Raw genomic sequence first — 19761 nt, 5'->3', positions numbered from 1 at the left:
TCTAATCTTCTCTGATTGATTCCTATACTTATCATGCAAACGTTTATATGCCTTACTAATTATCCCTTTTTTAAAAGCAACTTCTGTTCTAGAATCTACTAAAAACTCTACCAATGATGGTCTTTCACCTAGGATTCCCATATTTCTTTCACTTTGCCTATACTCTGATATCAATCCTTGATAGGGAAGGCAGCCTCTATCCTGCAGTCCAAATTAATTATTGACCTCTTCCCATTCTATTACCTTTCCCTCTCTAATTATTTGTTCCCAATACATTGATTCCTTTGCCAGTTTTCTCCAATAAATTCCAGCCCCTCCTGCCTATTCTCTGTACCCCTAATTGCAGTCATCCAGATTAGTAAAACCTCATTTCTCCATCTCCATGTTGGCTTAGTTCTTAGAATACTTTCTACTGTTTTATGAATCTAATATTTTGAATGGTTATTGCTAGAGCATCTACTGTGGAGACATGCGTGAATGGGCGTACCTTCGTTGAAGGTTGTGCGTTAGGGCCGGCAACTCAGCATGTAAAAATCAACTGCCAATCATTAGCGGACCGGAGTTCCGCTGTGGCGACCCCTAACCGGGAGAAGCCGAAAGACACAACAACTGTATTCTCTTTAAGGATCTACACCCAAATTCCCAGTCTCTCCTTGTTTCTTGAGCTTCCCTCCTGATTCATCATCATCCCTTTTGACTTTGAATAATAGAGTTCTGCTTCTGCTATGTATATCAGCCTTAACTGTGCAGCTCTGAAATACCTCTTCAAATCAAATAATCCCAAACTACCTTGGTCTAATGGAAGGATCAATTTATCCCACTTGACTTTTGTCCTCTTCCCCTTCCAAATCAAATCCTTCAAATCTTTATTAATTGATACCCATAACTTCTCCTCTGGTTGATAAAAATATGTATGGCCTGTGTATAAAACTAAAGGGACTAAAAACATTTTCACTGTATCTTGCTGTCAATATCCATAAAACACAGCTTTCAGTTTCTCATTGTTTGCATTATCTTTTGTATAGTCTCTTCTTACATATCCTTAGCTTCCATAACATAATCCTTTTTAATCCATACTCCTACTATTAGTACTATTTGTGGCCTCCTTGGATTAGTTTTAAGTAACAACGTTTTTTTGAATTTAATGGCAAATTTTACAAACCAAAAACTGATGTTGAGTAGCCCCAGTGTTTGCTAATTTAGTAATGGCTTCTTGGGAACACTAGTCATTGTGCCACACTACTTATTTGAGAAAATACTTTTTACAGACGTTTTATTGATATTTGTTTTTTATTTGGCATGATTCAGTTGATGACTTTCATGTTTTTCTTGACTTTCTTAATGAAAGTTCTAGCTTCTTGAAGTTTACTATCAGTGGAATTACTAGAAAATCAATTATTTGTATGTGACTTTGACTATTGATGATGGCAATGGTTCCCTTCATAGTTGTATTTACAGAAAGGATACTTTTGCTAATAATTATTTACATTGAGCAAGTCTACATCCACCACATATGAAAAATAGTATTATTAAGGGTCAATTTATATGATTAGTAGGTTAACCAGGTCTGATAAACAGGAAAAATATGTTTATTTTAAGGGGTTACAAAGCTGCTTTAATTGATGTCATAATTGATGAAGTTATCAATTTAAGGAAGACCAAAGCTAGACCTATACTTAGAGTTACTGAAAACTTAGACATTTCTGAGGATAGATGTAAAAGTCATGATAAGCAGCAAAAGGTGACTCAGTATGTTAGAGCTTTTCTTTTGGCTAGTTTGACTGACTTCTCAGCCATAAGGGAAGTCATTAGGGTCAACTGGAAGATTATTTTAGGTAGCTCTGATTTAGTTGATGTTTTGGGCAAAGAACCTTGTTTCACTTATAAAATGTCAACTAAAATTAAAAGTACTCTAGAAAAAGGTTCTTTTAAGGGTGCCACTATAAGTGGCACTGTTGGCACTTTTAAGAGTGGCACCAGTAAATTTTGTAGGTTTATTAGTAACAGCGCTAGTGTTTTTATTAAGAACACTAATAAAGAGTTATTACAGCTAGACCACGATATAGTTGTAATACACCAGAGGAGGTCTATTTAGCTAGTTGTGAAATGTGAAAGTTATTACAATGGTAAAACCATTAGAAAGTTATCTAAAAGAATATATAAGCATAAAACCGCTATAAAAAAAGAGATAGTACTAATGCTTTAGCTAGGCATGTTTTATTATGTGATAATTTCAAGAAGTTTTCATTCTTTGTACTTGATTCAGTTAAGATAAAAGATTTCAATGGAAACTATAATGCATTGCTCAAATGTAAAGAAACAGAATGGCAGATCAGGTTGGCTTCTGATAAGCCACCCGGTCTGAATGATCATATTAATTTAAAATGCTTTCTTTTAATGAAGAGGCTTTAATAATGGTACTTTTCTGTTTTGTAAAGTTCAAGTTTTACATTTTAACATTTTTATTACATGGCAAGTTGGCTTTTAAATAGTTTTCGACATAGTCAATTAATATTAATGAATAATTTCATTCCTTGGCTTTGATTGGTTTGGCCAGTCTAATTAGTGTATGGAAGGCTATTTTAAGCCAGACTATTTTTTTAATTAAAGTTTTCTGATGAAGTTCCATTGAACAACAAAGGAACAAAAGCACTAAAAACAGTTACTGCAGTCTCTGTTATCAGTTCATTCTCTTGACTTTGTTGAGTCTGTTAGGTTTACAATGTTCGGCTTTTTTCATACTCTTAATTATTTAATTTTATCTTATCCTCATAAATATAGGTATTGTTGAACCAATTTGTGTGTGGGTACATAATTTACAGCCATTGCTTTGTTTTATCTTCAGTAATTTTGCATCCCAAAAAGACTTGAAAGTGTCTCAGAATGTTACACAACACTAAACTGTTATTTTCTGATTTTATGAGGTATAAAATACTATCATCTATAAATAAAGCAAACTTTTCTTGACTACCATACCAACTACATTCTTGGATTTTTGCATCCCTTATTTTCCTTGCCAATACTTCTAACTATAATGCAAATAAAAAAGGGGAAAGAGGATACTTCTGCCTGGTTCCTCTGCTCAAACAGAATTTATCAGATAGAATTCCCCCCAATTTAATTTTTACCTCCAATCCCTCAAATATCCTCCTAATCAACCTTATAATTTTATCAGGTGCTTCTTTTACCCTACTCATAAAATCCCATCTTACTGAGCTGAATGCTTTTTCTGCATGAAGACCACGAACAACAGTGGTGTTTTCCTACATTCTGCTTCCCTCTGGATCATTATGGTTCTGTTCATGTTGTCAGATATTTGCCTCCCTTCCACAAAACCACACTGATCCACATCTATCAATTTTGGTAAAACGTTTGTGATTCTTTTAGCCATTATTGACATAAACACTGTATAATCATGGTTTAGACCTGAAATGGTCCTACATGAAGCTGGATCTGATGGGTCTTTACCATCTTTAGGTATTACAGCCACCACTGCTTTCTTCCAGGATGTTGGTGCTTCTCCTTTGAAAATACTGTTAAACAAAACCTTCTAGATCTTTATCACTTTCTTCCCTCCTAACTTCCAAATTTCCACAGGAATACCATCTATTCCTGGAAATCTTCCTGTAGATTGCTTATACATCAACATTTTTATATCATCTCCTTCTATCCTATTAATAATTGAACATCATCTACTTCTAACGTTGGCGTATTTAATTCTTCCATAATCACTTCCATTTGTACTTTTTCTTGATTTCAACATTTTTCTGCTTTATACAGATTTTTGTAAATTTTCCAAAATATTTCTAATACTGCTACATGATCTCTGGTCGTTTTCCTTATTATAGGCTCCATAAGCTTGGGAACAACCCTTTCTACTTTCTTTTGCCTGAGCTGTTGTGCTAAATGTTTTTGTGCTTTGGAGTTATCAAAAAACAGGGGCGACCATGGTGGTGCAGTGGTTAGCGCTGCCGCCTCACAGCAAGAGGTTCTCCGGTTTGATTCTCGGCTGGGGTGCCTTCTGTGTGGAGTCTGCATGTCCTCCCTGTGGTTGCGTGGGTTTCCTCTGGGTGCTCTGATTTCCTCCCACATCCCAAAGACATGCTGTAGGTGGAGTAGACACTCTAAATTGGCCTTAGGCATGAGTGTGTGCGTGCCTTCCATGGAAGGTTGGGCGTCGGGCTGGCAACTCGACACTGTAAAACTCCACTACCAATCATGAGCAGACAGGTGATCCACTGTGGCGACCCCAAATTGGGAAAAGCCGAAAGAAAAAGTTATTATCAAAAAACAGTTGCTTAATAAGCAGTCTTTCTAAACTCATGCATACTGTCAAGGTAGTCCCTTAATTTCTCTTTAGCACTTTGCAACTGCAGCTGTGAGATCCTTCCTATTCTACAATACTTTAACCTTTGCTAGTCCCGCTAAATAATTCTTGTGACTTCCTAACTGTATCTCTTTTTCTTTTTATTCCACTCTGTTTTTAAACTCCACTTTAATTTTAACCCACAACCGAGCTATATTTTCAGTAGAAAGTTCTGTCTTCTCTATTAACTCCTGAATAATTTCTGCTACCCTTCCTTAAATTCCCCTCTTTTTAACAGAGAAGTGAGAAAGCGTCAGTGTTTCATTTTTCATTACCCTGCATTTTTATTTTAATTATTGGAGCATGATCTGAATTAGTTATTGTATTTGCATCAAAACTTTCAATTAAACACACATGTTCCTGTGAAATATAACTCCTGTCCAGCCTAGCCCAGTTTTTATACCAAATTGTTTATTACATTTCTTCAAAAATCTACCCTCTCTTGTTATATTTTCTCTTCTAAGCCCTCCAGATAAATCCTCACATTTGCAAATCAAATTCCAGTCCCATCCTTTAAGCAATATTCTCTGCTGAATGTATATTATTTCTCCAAGAATTTTCTTAAGTTCAATTGTAGAAGTTGTAGGTGGAATATAAATACTTGCAGTGTTATCCTCCTATTTTGCCAGTAGCCCCTTAGCACTACAAATCTAACATTATCTTTTTTCCTCTTCTATCACTATTGGAGCTCCTCTAGCAATTAATATTGTACCCCTTTTCTTTGTCCAAGATAGTCTGCTGAATAACTATCCTGAAATAATTTTTTTATCAAATTCACATGCTTAGTTTTTTCCAAATGTGTATCCTGTAACACTTTGCATTTTTTAATACAGTTCACCACTCTTTCTTTCTTTTTTGTATGTATCTGTGAGACCATTCCTACTTTAAGATAATATGTAAAGTGTCATTATGATAAAAAGTTATTATCCCACCTGTTATGCATAACAGCTTTTTTTTAAATGTTGAGTTTCAGTTTTTGTGTTATATGCATACACTAATGTTTGGCAGGTTGATTTTTGTACACATTTGTTTCTTTCCATATCCATTTGAACCTATGCCATATCTTATGAAATGGTTTGTTTCAATAAAAATGTGCATACAAAAAAAAAAAAAAAAAAAAACAAATATACCCCCAGAACCCTCCCCCCCAACCCACTAACTTAATACTAACATACAGAACTATGTACATCTTCAAATAATGAAGTTTAACCCTCCTAACAGGAACAATTGTCCCAGATTGACAGCCACACTCACAGGCTTGAATTAACCTATAGTGAAAGTTATCCATGCTAACAAGCGTGATACAGCCTGTGCTTCTACTTCCACCAAGTGCTGTATATGTCTTATCTTTATTTCTCTCCCAAATGTAGAAAATAACTTGAAAGCTTTCAGAAAACATTATCTCCTGAAACCTGCCCAAATGAGACCAATTTCTCAAAAGCTCTATCGAGTTCCTTCTCAGAAATGAGAAGATAAAGCAACAAACTGTCCACATACAAGGACAATACTAAACTAAAATTTGCACTCAGATATCCTAGCGCCAGCTTATCATACAAATGAATAACCAGTTTCTAGGTAAAGAACAAACAATGGGGAAAGTGGGCATCATTGTCTCCCTTTGAATTTGATTTCCACTGACAGCATCCAATTTGAACTGTAATTTGTGAGACGAAGTACATGCAGCCTGCTCCTCATTCAACTCAGGCAACCACATGCCCTCAGGGTATCTGCCAATGTGCAAGGTCAGTAGGCCCACTCAATCATCAACATATAGTTGTATATAACATGTGGTGAATGCCTCCAATACTAACTCCAGATCAAAAATCCTACATTGTGTCATAGGATTCATGATGGAAGTAAGCTGTCTCTTCACATGTTGCTGTCTCAGTTTCATTGCTAAAAATTTCCTGGTGTGAGGAAGAGAACTCAAAATCCTGGACCTTAAACCCCTTCTCTATATAAAACTATTTATAGTGCCTAAGTTAGCCCCAACATGTTGATAATCTTCCAAAGCTCCCATTCTGTTTGTTAATAATCTTATTTTTGGTCTCAAAAATTGCCTGATGGGAGTCTTATTAAGGTATCCTAAGTCTTGTCTCTGACCAACCTCTCCATATTTTTGAAACACAAAGGGAGTTACTGCTTTACTTCATCACACACTTTCAGGCCTTGATAGCTCTCTATTGAACAACCCTCTAGGGCCTGCTGCAATACTGTCATAACCTACTGGTTATACTCTGCCCCATTACAAATATATCAGCTGGCTCTCCATCAAGCCTTAACAGTATGCCAAAAGTACAGTTGTGTACACTTACCATAAATGTAGACGTTCAAGTGTATTCACTGTTGCAGTCATCACATTTGGGTTATCTGCTTGCAATAGCCCTCAGTCAGCCTGATTAACAAAGTCTTGAGTCCTGCATCGGTTGCTGTCTCTTCTTCCATGATGTCAGATAGTCAGGGGTATAAAACATGCAGCCAATGCCATTACATCAGTTTTTCTTGCCCCAGATGTCAGGTGCCCCCTTAATGGGAAGCAATAAAACATATATATACAAATATACAAGGATATACCTCCATTAAAAAAGCAAATACACCAAAAAGGCTTTTAAGCATAGTAAAGAAGAGTAGAGGTATAGCCAAAGAAATCAGGGGGCTGGAGGGAGGGTAACTAGGACTGCAACAGTGAATATACTCGAACATCTACATTTATGGAAAGTGTACACAACTGTAGTATGTTCTTCGTGTTTCACTGTTACAGTCATCACATTTGGGTAGATTCCCAAAGTTAAGGATAGGAGGAGGAATTTAGATAGCATTAGGACCAGCTATAAGACCCTGCAAGACTGCAGTGGCAAAGTCCGCTCTGGATTTAGAGAAAACTGGCAAATGGTGATGCTTGGTAAAGGTATGTACAGAACTCCAGGTAGCAGCTTCTAGGATGCCCCTGGTAGGAACACCTCTGAGAAAGGCTGTAGAGGTAGATGCAGCCCTAGTTGAATAGGGCCTGATCCCCTGTGGGATAGGTTTTCCATGGTGCTTATAGCAGAAATGAATGCAATGGCCTATCCATTTAGAAATGGCTTGCTTTGAGATAACCTTCCCCTCTGCCCCTGCAGCAAATGACACCAGCAGTTGTTCAGATTTCCTTTGAGGTTTAGTCCTATCCAAGTAGAATCTAAGTTGTCTGTGCACATCTAAGGAGTGCAGTATCAGTTCCCCTTTGTTCTGTGGATTAGGAAAGAAGATTGGCAAATGAATGGACTGATTGAGAGCCACACTGGATACCACCTTGGGCATGAAGGAAGGATTGGTTCTGAGGGAGACCCTGTCCACATGAAAGATGATGAAAGGCTCCACTGCCATAAGGGCCTGTAATTCAGATACCCTTCTTGCTGAAGTGATTGCCAAAAGAAATGCTGTTTTCCAAGAAAGGAATTTTAGGTCTGCACTAGCAGCTGGCTCAAAAGGAGGAAGAGTGAGTTTCTCCAATACAAAGTTAAGGTCCCAGGCTGGAGTAGGGGCTCTCCTGGGTGGTCTTACACTTTTAGCGCCTCTGAGGAACTGCCTGAGCAGGGGACTAGAGAAGAGGGGAGGTTCTGTGTTATAAGGAGAAGAAATGGCTGAGGCATGAATTTTGATTGAGAAAAAGGAAAGCCCCTTGTGAAGCATCTCAGTTAAGTATTGTAAAATCTGAGGTAAGTTGGGAGCTGCTGTGCTCATCCTTTGAGATTTGTTCCAAGCACCGAATCTTTTCCATTTTTCAGCATAAGATTTTCTAGTACTAGGCCTCCTTGCCTCTGAAATGATATCCATCACTGGTTTACTGAGGGATGGTAAGGAAGAGGTTAGATAATTAGCCAGGCTGCTAGGTTCAGGGTTTGAAGCTGAGGGTGCAGAATCTGGTTTTCCTGCTGAGACAACAGGGTAGGGGTCAGCGACAGGTGCCATGGGGCCAAAAGTGACACACTGTGCAAGAGGGGGTACCAGTGTTGGCGTGGCCAGTCTGGAGCAATCAATATAGTCTTTGGTTTGTCCTGTTTAATCTTTAGCAGTACTTTGAAGAGGAGAGGCAGAGGAGGAAAGGCATAAACTGACAGTTTTTTCCAACTGAAGGACAGGGCATCCAATTTCCAAGCTTGTTTATGGGGAGTCCGTGTACAAAATTTGTCCAATTGGTAGTTCTGGGGGGAGGCATACAGGTCTATATCTGGGCTCCCCCATTTGTTTGTCAACATGTTGAAAACCTTTGGTTCCAGTTTCCACTCATGTGGGTCTATGAGGTTTCTGCTTAGTCCATCTGCCAGTGTATTTAGTTTTCCTGGCAGGAATTGAGCTTGAAGATGCACTTGGTAGCTCAAGGCTGTGTTCCACAATGCCATGGCTAGTCTGCAGGGGGGGTAAGAATGGGTACCCCAATACTTGTTTATGTACCACATGACAGTGGTGTTGTCTGTCTTTACCATTAACTGTCCTGGAAGAATGCTGTCAGAGCATTCTGTACAGCTAACATTTCTTTTTGATTGATATGCAGGTGCAGTTGACTTGGGTTCCATTTGCCCTGAATGCACTTCCCTGCCAGGTGAGCCCCCCCATGCATAGTCTGATGCATCTGTTGTTAGGGTTTGGGTGGCAGGGGGTAGAGTGAATGGTAGTCCCTTGTTTTGGTGGAAAGCCTCTGTCCACCAAGGAAACTCTAGGCGTAGGCAAGGTATGATAGGAATCATTGCTTCTAGATCCTGCAAATGTTGACACCATAGGCTTTTTAGATACCATTGTAGTTTCCTCATATGCAGTCTTGCATATGGAATTAGAAGAATGCAGAAGGCCATGAACCCCAAGGTTTGCAGTATTTGCCTTGCAGACAGCAGGGTTTTCGTAGCCACTAGTTTGAAGTAGGTAGTCAGATGAATTTGTTTCTCTGGCGTGAGGAAAGCCATCAGGGAAGTTGTATTCAAGCTTGCTCCCAGGAATATAATTTGTTGACAGGGTACCAGGTGCGATTTCTTTTAATTTATGGTGTACCCCAAACAAGTTAGCACCTTTTGCACAAAGGCTAGATGATTCAAAAGTGTGTCCTGGCTTTCTGCCTGAATTAGACAATCGTCCAGATATGGGTATATTTGAATATTTCTTTGCTTGCAAAATGCAATGACTGGAGCTAGGCACTTTGTGGATACCCTGGCCACAGTAGATAAGCCAAAGGGCAATGCAGAGAACTGATAGTGTGTGTGTAGCCTGCTTTGAAGCGTAGGTATCTTCTGCAAGATTCCCTGATTGGGATGTGCAGGTATGCTTCCTTTAAATTGAGTGTTGCCAACCAGGCATATTTTCCTAGCATAGGAAGCAACTGGTGAAGAGTCAACATCTTGAATTTTGGGATCACCAAAAAGGTGTTTAGAGTAGACAGGTCCAGGATAGGATGCCATGAATTGTCTTTTCTGGGTACCAGGAAAAGTCTTGAGTAGAAACCTTGTCCCTTTTCCTTTTCTGGTACAGTTTGAATAGTCTTTATGCTTAAAAGAGATAGTATTTGCCTTTGAGCTTCTGCCCACGGATTTGGGGGTAGATCTGGCCAACCGTTTGGGGTTGGTAACATGTGGAAGTGAAACCTGTATCCTTGGGACACTATATTTAAAACCCATTTGTCCTGGGTAATGTGTTCCTAGTTTTTGGCCTGCAGAGCAATCTTTCCCCGTAAAGGAGCAGTCAGTTGAGAAGTGCTTGGAAGTTTTAAAGTCAAGTCATTGAGACAGCTTAGCATGGGGGGGGGTCTTACTACTCCCTGATTTGGAAGCGGAAGCCCCCCACTGCTTAGTCTTGTGCGTACCCTGGGGCTTCTGCTGCTTCTGGGTTTGGATTGAGAAGGCCTGGAAGAGGCAGGAAAGGACCAATTCTTAGAGGGCCAATGCCTACTAAATCTTGGAGGCTGAACTTGTAGGAAATCTTTAGCAGTTTGTATAGATTTAGCTTTTTCCTCCATCTTTTTAAGAACTTCTTCTGCTTTGTTGCCAAACAGGCAGTCCTGATTTAAGGGAGCATCCAACAATTTAGCTTTAACATGACCAAGCAAATATTGTTCCTTAAGCCAAGCATGCCTTCTAAGAGGCCTCTAATGAATCAAACCCACATTGCAAAGAATGTTTCCCAACCTGTTCAGCAGAATGGATTAAATCCTGTAAATCTTTATTTTCAGCACAGTCAGGAATCAATATAATTTTCTGTTTAAGCAATCCAATAATATGTTGCTGATACTTTAACATATAAAACTGACAGTTTAAGGCCCTAATGGCCAAGGTTGCAGAAGTGTATACCTTCTTACCCAATCTATTTAGTGCATTTGAGTCTCTATCAGAAGGGATAGGATTTTTGGCTGTATAGAGGCCTTAATGCCCTTGGGTCCCTGTGAAATAGTCTCAAGATCCGCAATAGGATTTTTAAAAAGGAACTTGTGAGAATCAGGAACCCTGTAATATCTATCAGGTTTTCCGGGAGCAGGAGGCAAAGAATCAGGGGCCAAACTAGATTCCGAAAAGGCATCATCAACAATGTCTAGTACAGGAGGGATAGCCAAAGGCCTGTGTTGAGGCAGGATTAAGATGTCATAAGCCTCTTTTTAGAATCAGAGTAATCCTGGCTTTCCCAGCAGAAATGCTCCCTAAGAGTATGCAAAGTTTCTCCAAAAGAGAAATCCTCTGGAGGGGAAGCAGAGGGAGTAGAGTCCTCTGCATCAGAATCCTCATAAGTAGATAAAGGTAAATACAGGTCCTCAGAAGAAGCAGAAATTTCAGAATCCTGGTCAGAAGATTCATAAACAAATTCAGTCCTAGGTCTCTTAGAAGGCGATGGTTGGCTTCCCCGGATTGAAGTTATAAGGTCTTCAGCAATTCTTGTCATTTGTTTTTTAGGCATAGAGGCCTGAGCATGCGGCCTGGGCATCATTTTTCTAGACATGGTTCGAGCTTTAGGCCTTAAAGAATAAGGTGGCATCGGTTAATATGCAAGTCCGTAGGCCTGAATACACCCTCAGAAGCCGGTGCCAGCACAGCGGCTCTGGACCTATCCAAGGTAGAGACATCCGCAGGTTCCACAGCTGAAGCATCTCGTGGCATACCGGACTCCAAATGGGTCTCAGTAGTGGCCTGCGAATCAGAAGTAGCGGGTATCAGGGGCTGCGAAAGTGCTTCACTGAGTGTCAGCGAACTGGCGACTGGCTTAGGAGAAGCGTCGTCAGCAGCTTTGGACCTAGGTGACCTGTCTCTGTCTTTATCTTTGCATTTTTTTGGAATACCAGTAGTCGGATGGCTTACCAACGACATCTCTGGATAATTGAACTGAGAACCAAAATATTTAGAAGCGTAAATATACCGACGACGGATAGTTCGTTGGTTAAATAAGGCACAAAACTGACACCGAGGTACGTCGTGGTCAGGGCCTAGGCAAGGAATACAGTATGACTGAAAATCTTTAAGAGGTATTTGCTTTCCACAAGAAATGCAATTATTAACTTTTACTGACATCGGTGAGGAGCAAGAAAAAGTTTCCCCAACTGGGTACTTAGCTTTAATTGAAGACTTTGGTTCTGAAACTCGAAATCGAAAATTTCAGGAGTCGGTCGACCGGCACTTGCAAACTGCTTCTGCTTTGGGCACCGCACAGCAAGAAAGACTGATGTAATGGCATCGGCTGCATGTTTTATACCCCTGACGACCTGACGACATGGAAGAAGAGACAGCAACCGATGCAGGACCCAAGACTTTGTTAATCAGGCTGACTGAGGGCTACTGCAAGCAGATAACCCAAATGTGATGACTGCAACAGTGAAACATGAAGAACATCTGCAATTTCAGTTTAGTAGGTGAAAGGTCTAATGAACCTATAAAGGGAGTTTTAAAAGTTTTCATGAAAGACAAATGCTCTTCAGAGATTAAAAACTTGTCCAATCTAGCATTCTTGTTCTTGCCATGTTCCATAAGGAAAACAGTCCACTATACCTATCCTCTTGCAGAAAGACCTCATATATTTGCTAGTAGCGCAGAGTGTAGTTGCCCTTGGGCCAGAGCTGACCTCAACTGTGTCTAAAGTAATATTCCAATCACTGCACCATAAGGATATCCCCAACTGGAAACTCATCCAAGATTTAAATGTGTCAGCCAATTCACTCTGTAAGGACCTGGGAGGAATATATAGGGTCATCAGCATAATAACATGATTACTGATGGTAACCTTGATAGTTATATATCTTCTACCCTCCTCTAGCAAAATGTTATTAATTTCCAGGAAAATCATCCTCCTGACCAAGATAACCACCCCTCTCTACCTCCACTCTGCTAATCCTTTACCTACCTATTACCATCTTCCAAGATGAAGACAACAAGTCACTATTCTGGTGAATGCATATGCTTTTATTCACAACAGCAGAGGGAGAGTGAAATGGAGCAACCCAGTCCAAAAGAGTCTCATTGATAAGCACCACCCACACTCCTCCCTGCGCACAAATTATCTAACATATTCATATTAGCCACAAGTAAATCTGCAAACCTATATTTTAACTGAACAGTTTTCTTTGAAGGAAATGCATTAACATGCATCGCCCTTGGAATTAATCAAAGCAGGCAAACAGAAAAATAGAAGTCAAATGACTAAGTGTTAAGTCATGATGATGTAAATAACAAACAGGAATAACAAAACTGTTATGTTAAATATACTGTTTACTTAAGCTTTTACTCATGCAGCACATTCTGTAAATATAGACACTTGTGTCTAACATGCAGGCAATTACTTAACATATTTGAAAAGATTCAGCAGCTGAGTTCATTGCAAGTTTCTTTTTTTTTTTTTTTTGTTAAGTTTATATCTGAACATTGGGAACAGCTCTGGGGCAGGCTGCCCTACACAATCAAACTGTATGCCATCTTGTTTGAGCATCCACATCCCTCTGTGCCGCTCCTGCGGTTGGGCTGCTTTACTCACCTCCCGTCTACCGCCTCAGGTGCTCCCTCTCTGCCTTAAAGCACAAGGACTACCTCCCTGCTCATCCAGAAGACACCCTTGATTTATCTGCTACCTATGCATCACTGAACGCTGCCGTAATAAAGGGCATCTGTATTCTAAAGAAGTGTGAATGTATGTAGCCTTGTAAAATCTACTTGTATCCTACAAATAGTACTAGTAGTTGTTAGTCTGACTTCCCATGTGTGCGTTAGCAGCCTACCGCAACTCGCTGGACACTCTCCCCCCTCTAGTTTTATAATACCTAATTAATATATGTGTACTACTCTATCCTTCAGTCTGCCATCTCCTTCTTGCCACTAGGTGGCAGCAAAGACCATGGCAGACTGATCGCACAGTATTATTCTTCCAGACTTTCTACCCAACTATATTAGTTATTTCCACAGATTCTCCCCATCTGTTCTATGCTAACTCTGTCTACCCTCCAGGACTGGACAACCCAAATATAAATATTTCCTACACTACATAGCTCCAACTCAACCCTAATATAAGTGTTTGAGCTGCTGATAGTTTTTCACAGTACTCACTTCTTCTGGGCTCACTCCGCTCCCCTACCCTACCCCAATTTCCACCCACCCCCAGTGCATTTACACTTATACTATCCCCTGCTCACCTGACCAATCTCCCCTCCAATCAGCATCCTCCTGTAATTACACCCAACCACACCCAGACTAAACTCCCCACCCAATTACCCAATCTTGAACCTACTATCCAACCCCTACCACACCTAACCTATTAACCTAAGTCACATTACTGCTAAACACAATACCTCCACCCAAACAAATCATGCAGGGAATACTACCAGTACTACTACTAACTCTCACTACTCTTGCCTACACTACATCTACATACACTAACATACCATTAAACAACACCTTCCACATAACACATATTTACACACACACCTACACACAAAGATATTTAAATCTGTTCCACACTATTTAATGATTGCTCCTTATTTTATATATACAAACCACACACCACACTTCATCTCAATAAACAAAGAGTAACTAGAGTACATACAGACCTAGCATATGCCATAAAACTCAGTCTGTTCCTTAAAAAACATCTACTGATCTCAGGAGACATACACCGCAACCCAGGTCCAAACAACCAAATTCTCCCACACAAACAGAACTCAGACCTACTTATTATTAGTCTAAACTCAAGAAGTATATCCAACAAACTACATGACCTACACACATTCATAGCTCACTACTCCTCTGATATACTAACCATTACTGAAACCTGGCTAAAACCTACCACCCAAAATGAAGAAATACTCCCCCCAGGATATAACATCGTAAGACTAGACAGAGAGGCCAAAAAGGGAGGCAGAGTTGCAATTGTATTTAAAAACACACAACCTCCAGCCTCTGAGAACCCCACTGCCCAAATTTCTGAATACTGAAATATTAGGCTACATTATATCCCTCAAAAACAAAAATAGAATCAACATCCTCTGCAGTTATATTCCTCCAGGAAATAATTCTCCCACAATAGAGGAAATTTTACAATGGGCTACAGCCAACCTTTCCCAAGAAACTATCCTGTTCATAGGTTCATAGGTTCATACTAGGCTATCTGCCCTAGGGCATTTATAAGCCTAGCCAGAGTGTGTTTGGCTTTTGCCACCCATTTTAAATTAATTTTGCTATGCCCTTTTTCGAGGTTAGTATACTGTGCCTCTGTCTAACAGTGACACAGAAGTGATACCCGGGGTAAACCTACAATCTCCCATCCACTCATCAAGATTCCTCTTGAAGAGAGTCAATGAGGGACTCTGCCTAACCTGGACTGGGATTTTATTCCAGAGTGAAGGGAGCCTCTGGGTTATGAATCTGTCCCTCCAGCATGTCCTATTGATTTCAGTGCTGAGGTTCAAGTCTCGAGCGTGTAGCTCGATGGGATTTGGATTTTCTGAGGTGCAGCATGTCCATTAATTTCGGGTTGGACATGGCTTTATATGTCAGGCACAGATTGCCTCTGAGCAGGCGGTATGCCATTGAGTAGAGCTGGAGTTTCTTTAACCGGGCAGCATATGGCATCTGTTTGAGCCCTTTGATCCTCTTGGTGAGGTACTTTTGGGGTCTTTCCAGTTGCTGCAGGTGTCTGGTAAGGTACATCCCAAAAGGGGCATTGTACTCAATTATGGGCCTGATGAGGGATGAGTAAAGAGGCACGATGACCTCCCCTGATCTAGATGTGAATCCCTTCAAAATTAGGTGGGCTATATAAAATGTTTTTCTAACCACTTTGGCCATGTGGTTGTCAAATGTGAGATTGCTATCAACTTGGGTCCCCAGGTCCTCAATTACTTCTTCTGTACTTAATGGATTACCACCTATGTGGTAATTTGTGGGCACTTTGTTTTTGCCAGAGGGGATGACTATACACTTTTTGGCATTTAGCTTGAGGCCATGGCTCTGGCATCAGTTGTCTGTTTCTATGAGGCCCTTTTGGAGGATGCTTGTGTCGGCTGGAGAGTCGATTATGGTGCCCAGTTTGCAGTCATCTGCGAACTTGGTCAGCCACAGTCCTTCTGTGTTGGCCTGTACCTCCGAGAAATATATACCGAACAAGAGAGGTCCCAGGACTGAGCCTTGTGGGATGCCACCTGTAACTGGTTTGGAGTCTGACATGGCTCCAGCAATTCTAACCATGTGGGTTCTGTCCTTGAGCCAGTTTGCAACCCATCTAGTGACATAGGGGTTTATATTTAAGCTGGTGAGCATATCTATAATGCCCGAGTGGGGTATTGTATCGAAGGCTTTTGTGAGGTCCAGGTAGGCTGTGTGGACCACCTTCCCCTCATCAATGGCCTTGGTGACTGTTTCAAAGAAATTGACCAGGTTTAACAGGCAGGATCTGCCCTTAACAAAGCTGAACTGGGTAGGATCCAGTGACTGTAGGTCCCCAATATCTTTATTTATGAGGTCCATGATGATCCTTTCCATAGCTTTGCAGACCAAGCTAGTCAGGCTTATGGGGGTGATAGTTTCCAGGATTCATTGAGGCACCAATTTTGTGGAGAGGGACCACTGTTACTGTACGCCACTCTTTGGGTGCATATCCTGTAGTAAGGCTGAGATTGAACAGTAGTTTTATGTTTGGGTTTAGCTCTTCTTGGAGTTGATGTAGGATGCAGCCTGGGACACCGTCTGGTCCCATTGATGCTGTGTTTTTTGCTTTGGAGAGGGCGGCTCTTACCTGAGCATCTGAGATGTCAGGGGGGCAGCACTCTGCTGTTAGGTGACCTAAACCTAGACTGGCTAGCCTGCAACTCCAACAATCCCTCAAACCACATTAGCTTATTTGGATTCTCATAATTAATCGAAGAACCCACCAGGGTTGACAAAAAATCCAAAAAACATTTCATGCTCGATTGGACTTTAGTTAACTTCCCAAAAGAAAATTCTCATGTGGGCTGCCTACCTGATGAACTCAGTGACCACTACCCCACATTCTTCCTTCATAAACAGGTAAACATACTCAAAACCCATACTTTATAAAGAAACTAGAGATGGCCACAAGTTAAATCCACAAATTCTTAACAGCATGCAACAACAATGCAACTGGCACCCACTACAAACCCTAGCATTAGACCAGGCAGTAGAGTTCTTCAATAGTACTTGTATGAATGTTCTAAATACAGTAGCTCCAATTAGGAAACTTAGAACTAAAGTTAATTATGCCCCTTGGCTAAATAAAACCACAAAAGCCTTACTAAAAGCTGGAGACAAGGCCTGGAAAATCTGGAAAATGAATAACACCATACAAGACAGACAAAAGTATCAACAACTTTGGAATCAGGCCAAAAAACAAACAAAAATGGATAAACAAAACTACTTCCTACATATCCAAAACAAACATCCCAAAAACCCTCAAAAGTTCTGGCAAGTTATCAATTCCCTTCTGAAACCCGGAAAAACTACAACCCCAACTCCCAGCACCAATACTGACAATGACAGCATAGCTTCTCAATTTAACTATCACTTCACAGAATCTATTCAGTCATTATCCACCCAGCTATCTAACAATGACTACAATCACCCCCATTACAGGTAACAATGATATACCTTCCTTTTCACTCAGACCTGTACCAACCTCCACAGTTAAAAAACTACTCTCAAAACTGAAACCTACCACTCTCGCAGCAGATGGTCTACCCACTAATTTCCTAAAATTAGCTGCAGAATCCCTAGCCTACCCTGCCTCAATTCTTATAAACTGTACTATATGAGAGGCCCACATCCCCAACTATGGAAAGTGTGATATATTATTCCCCTACACAAAGGCGGCAACTCCTATGAGCTATCAAACTACTGCCCCATTGCTATCTTATCCCCCCTTTCCAATCTCCTGGAGAAATTTATTCACTCCCAAGTGATGTACGTCTTAACCTCACATAATCTCCTCTCCTTCACACAGCATGCCTTCCGTCCAAACCATAGTACAACTACTGCTCTTCTCTCCTTTACCAACCAGGTTAACCAACTTAGAAACAACAACAACATCGTATCACCCATATTCTTCAATCTCTCTAAGGCACTTGACATGGTCCCACATAACCTACTTTTAGACAGTCTATCCACCATGTCCTTTGCCCCCTCCACTACTGCCTGGTTTAAAAACTACCTCTCTGACAGAAAACAGTCAGTCAAATGGCAAGGTGTACTATCACCCCTAATACCCTCTACCATAGGTGTTCCACAAGGATCAATACTGGGGCCTGTACTATTCACCATTTTCACCAACAAACTACATACCTCCACCCTGCATGCATCACTGATACAATACGCAGATGACTCAACCCTAATCTGCTCAGCCCCATCCATAACTACTCTACAAAAGCTAACCCAGGAGTCCTTCTGCTCAGTGAAAAAATGGATTACTGATATCCAACTAATTCTAAACAACAAGACAAAATTATTTCTTTTCACCCCCAACAAATCCAGAAAAACACCTCTTTCCTTCACTATCACCTCCAAAAACAGAACCACAATCTCTCCCTCTCCCCATACTAAGCTACTTGGTGTTGAAATAGATAAGGAGCTTAATTTTGATGTCCATATCTCTCAAACCATTAAAAAGTACATACAAAACTAGGAACTTTATACAAACACAAAAACTTCCTATCAGACCAAGCACGAATCACCCTAGCCCAAACCCACCTTTTGTCTACCCTATTGTATGCATCACCAATCCTAACCCACATCAGGAAAACAGACCTAGACAAACTAGAATCTTGTTACAATAAGATTGTAAAATTTGCCAATAACTCCACTTTTAGAAGCCACCACTATCTTGCCCTAAAGGAGCTACAGTGGTTAGAACTCCCTCAAGTAATCAGTTACCACCAACTAGTGCTCACCTTTAACATACTAAACAATCCCCACAAAACTCCAGCCCTAAACCAACTACTGAACCAATATTCAGCAAACCGTCCACTACTCTCATCTAACAAAACCCTGCTCTGCATATCCAAAGCCAACAATACTGCAGGGAAAGCTCTTTTCTCTCATACAATCGGTAGGAAATGGAATAACCTCCCCCAAAATATCTCTTCTGCATCATCTATCTTACTGTTCAAAAAGTTACTTAAGATACACCTCTTGCAATCCTGGCTCTGTCCTTGCATCACATAATAATTTCCTGCTCCCCAACAATTCTTCCTACATTCCTCTCTTCACTGCTCATCTTCTCTTTAATACTGTTGCCAAACACTGCCATACTTGGCCTACTATGTGTAAATTGTTATGTCTTCTGTGATATATTTTTTGATAGCATTGGTAAATCTGGAGTTTTTCTCTCCCAATTTCTGCCATCCAGGGTCTACTATGTTTAAATTAAGTTTGCTTGGAAAAAACATTATAAATTTTATACTGATTGTAAGATTTTATTCTTTCGATTTGTAAAATTATCAGTGTACATATTATTTGATGTGAAGCTTTTCTCCCCGGGCCTCCGCTGTAAATGGACCTCGTTCCAGTCGGACTTTCCGGGTAAACAAATGTAAAATAAATAAATAAATAAATAAATAAAGTTGTTCCTTGGAAATCACTCCGTTAGCTGTAATTACTGTCTCAGGGCTGGAACAAATAGTATGGAAGACTGTCCAGCTACTAACCACACTGGCACTCCTTTTTCTAGCACATCTCCATCTGTGAAGATAAAGAACATCTCCAGGGATGTAGGATCCCAGAAGGGTAAAAGACAAGGGAGGGGATGCCAACTTTAGTCAAAGCATGGCACATTTTTAATCATAGTTCTGTTGCCCTGTCCCAAACACCACTTGAGCGAACATTGTTGATCTTAATTGTTGATCTTAGACTGTTTGTTAGGAAATTAAATTTACAACATATTCTCAATGATTTACCTGA

At 40.3% G+C, this 19761-nt stretch overlaps 1 protein-coding gene across 2 annotated transcripts in view; it reads right to left on the bottom strand.

Moving 5' to 3' along the window:
• The window catches only part of COL4A6 (collagen type IV alpha 6 chain), a 4024271-nt gene that overhangs the window by 2298530 nt on the left and 1705980 nt on the right, over positions 1-19761 (bottom strand). The gene's annotated exons all lie outside the window — the stretch shown is intronic.

The sequence above is a fragment of the Protopterus annectens genome, chromosome 15.part0 (assembly GCF_019279795.1).
Source record: "Protopterus annectens isolate FY-2018-M chromosome 15.part0, PAN1.0, whole genome shotgun sequence".
Classification (NCBI taxonomy): Eukaryota; Metazoa; Chordata; order Ceratodontiformes; family Protopteridae; genus Protopterus; species Protopterus annectens.
Note: the sequence above shows the minus strand (reverse complement) of the source record. Positions and strands in the feature narration are given on the sequence as shown.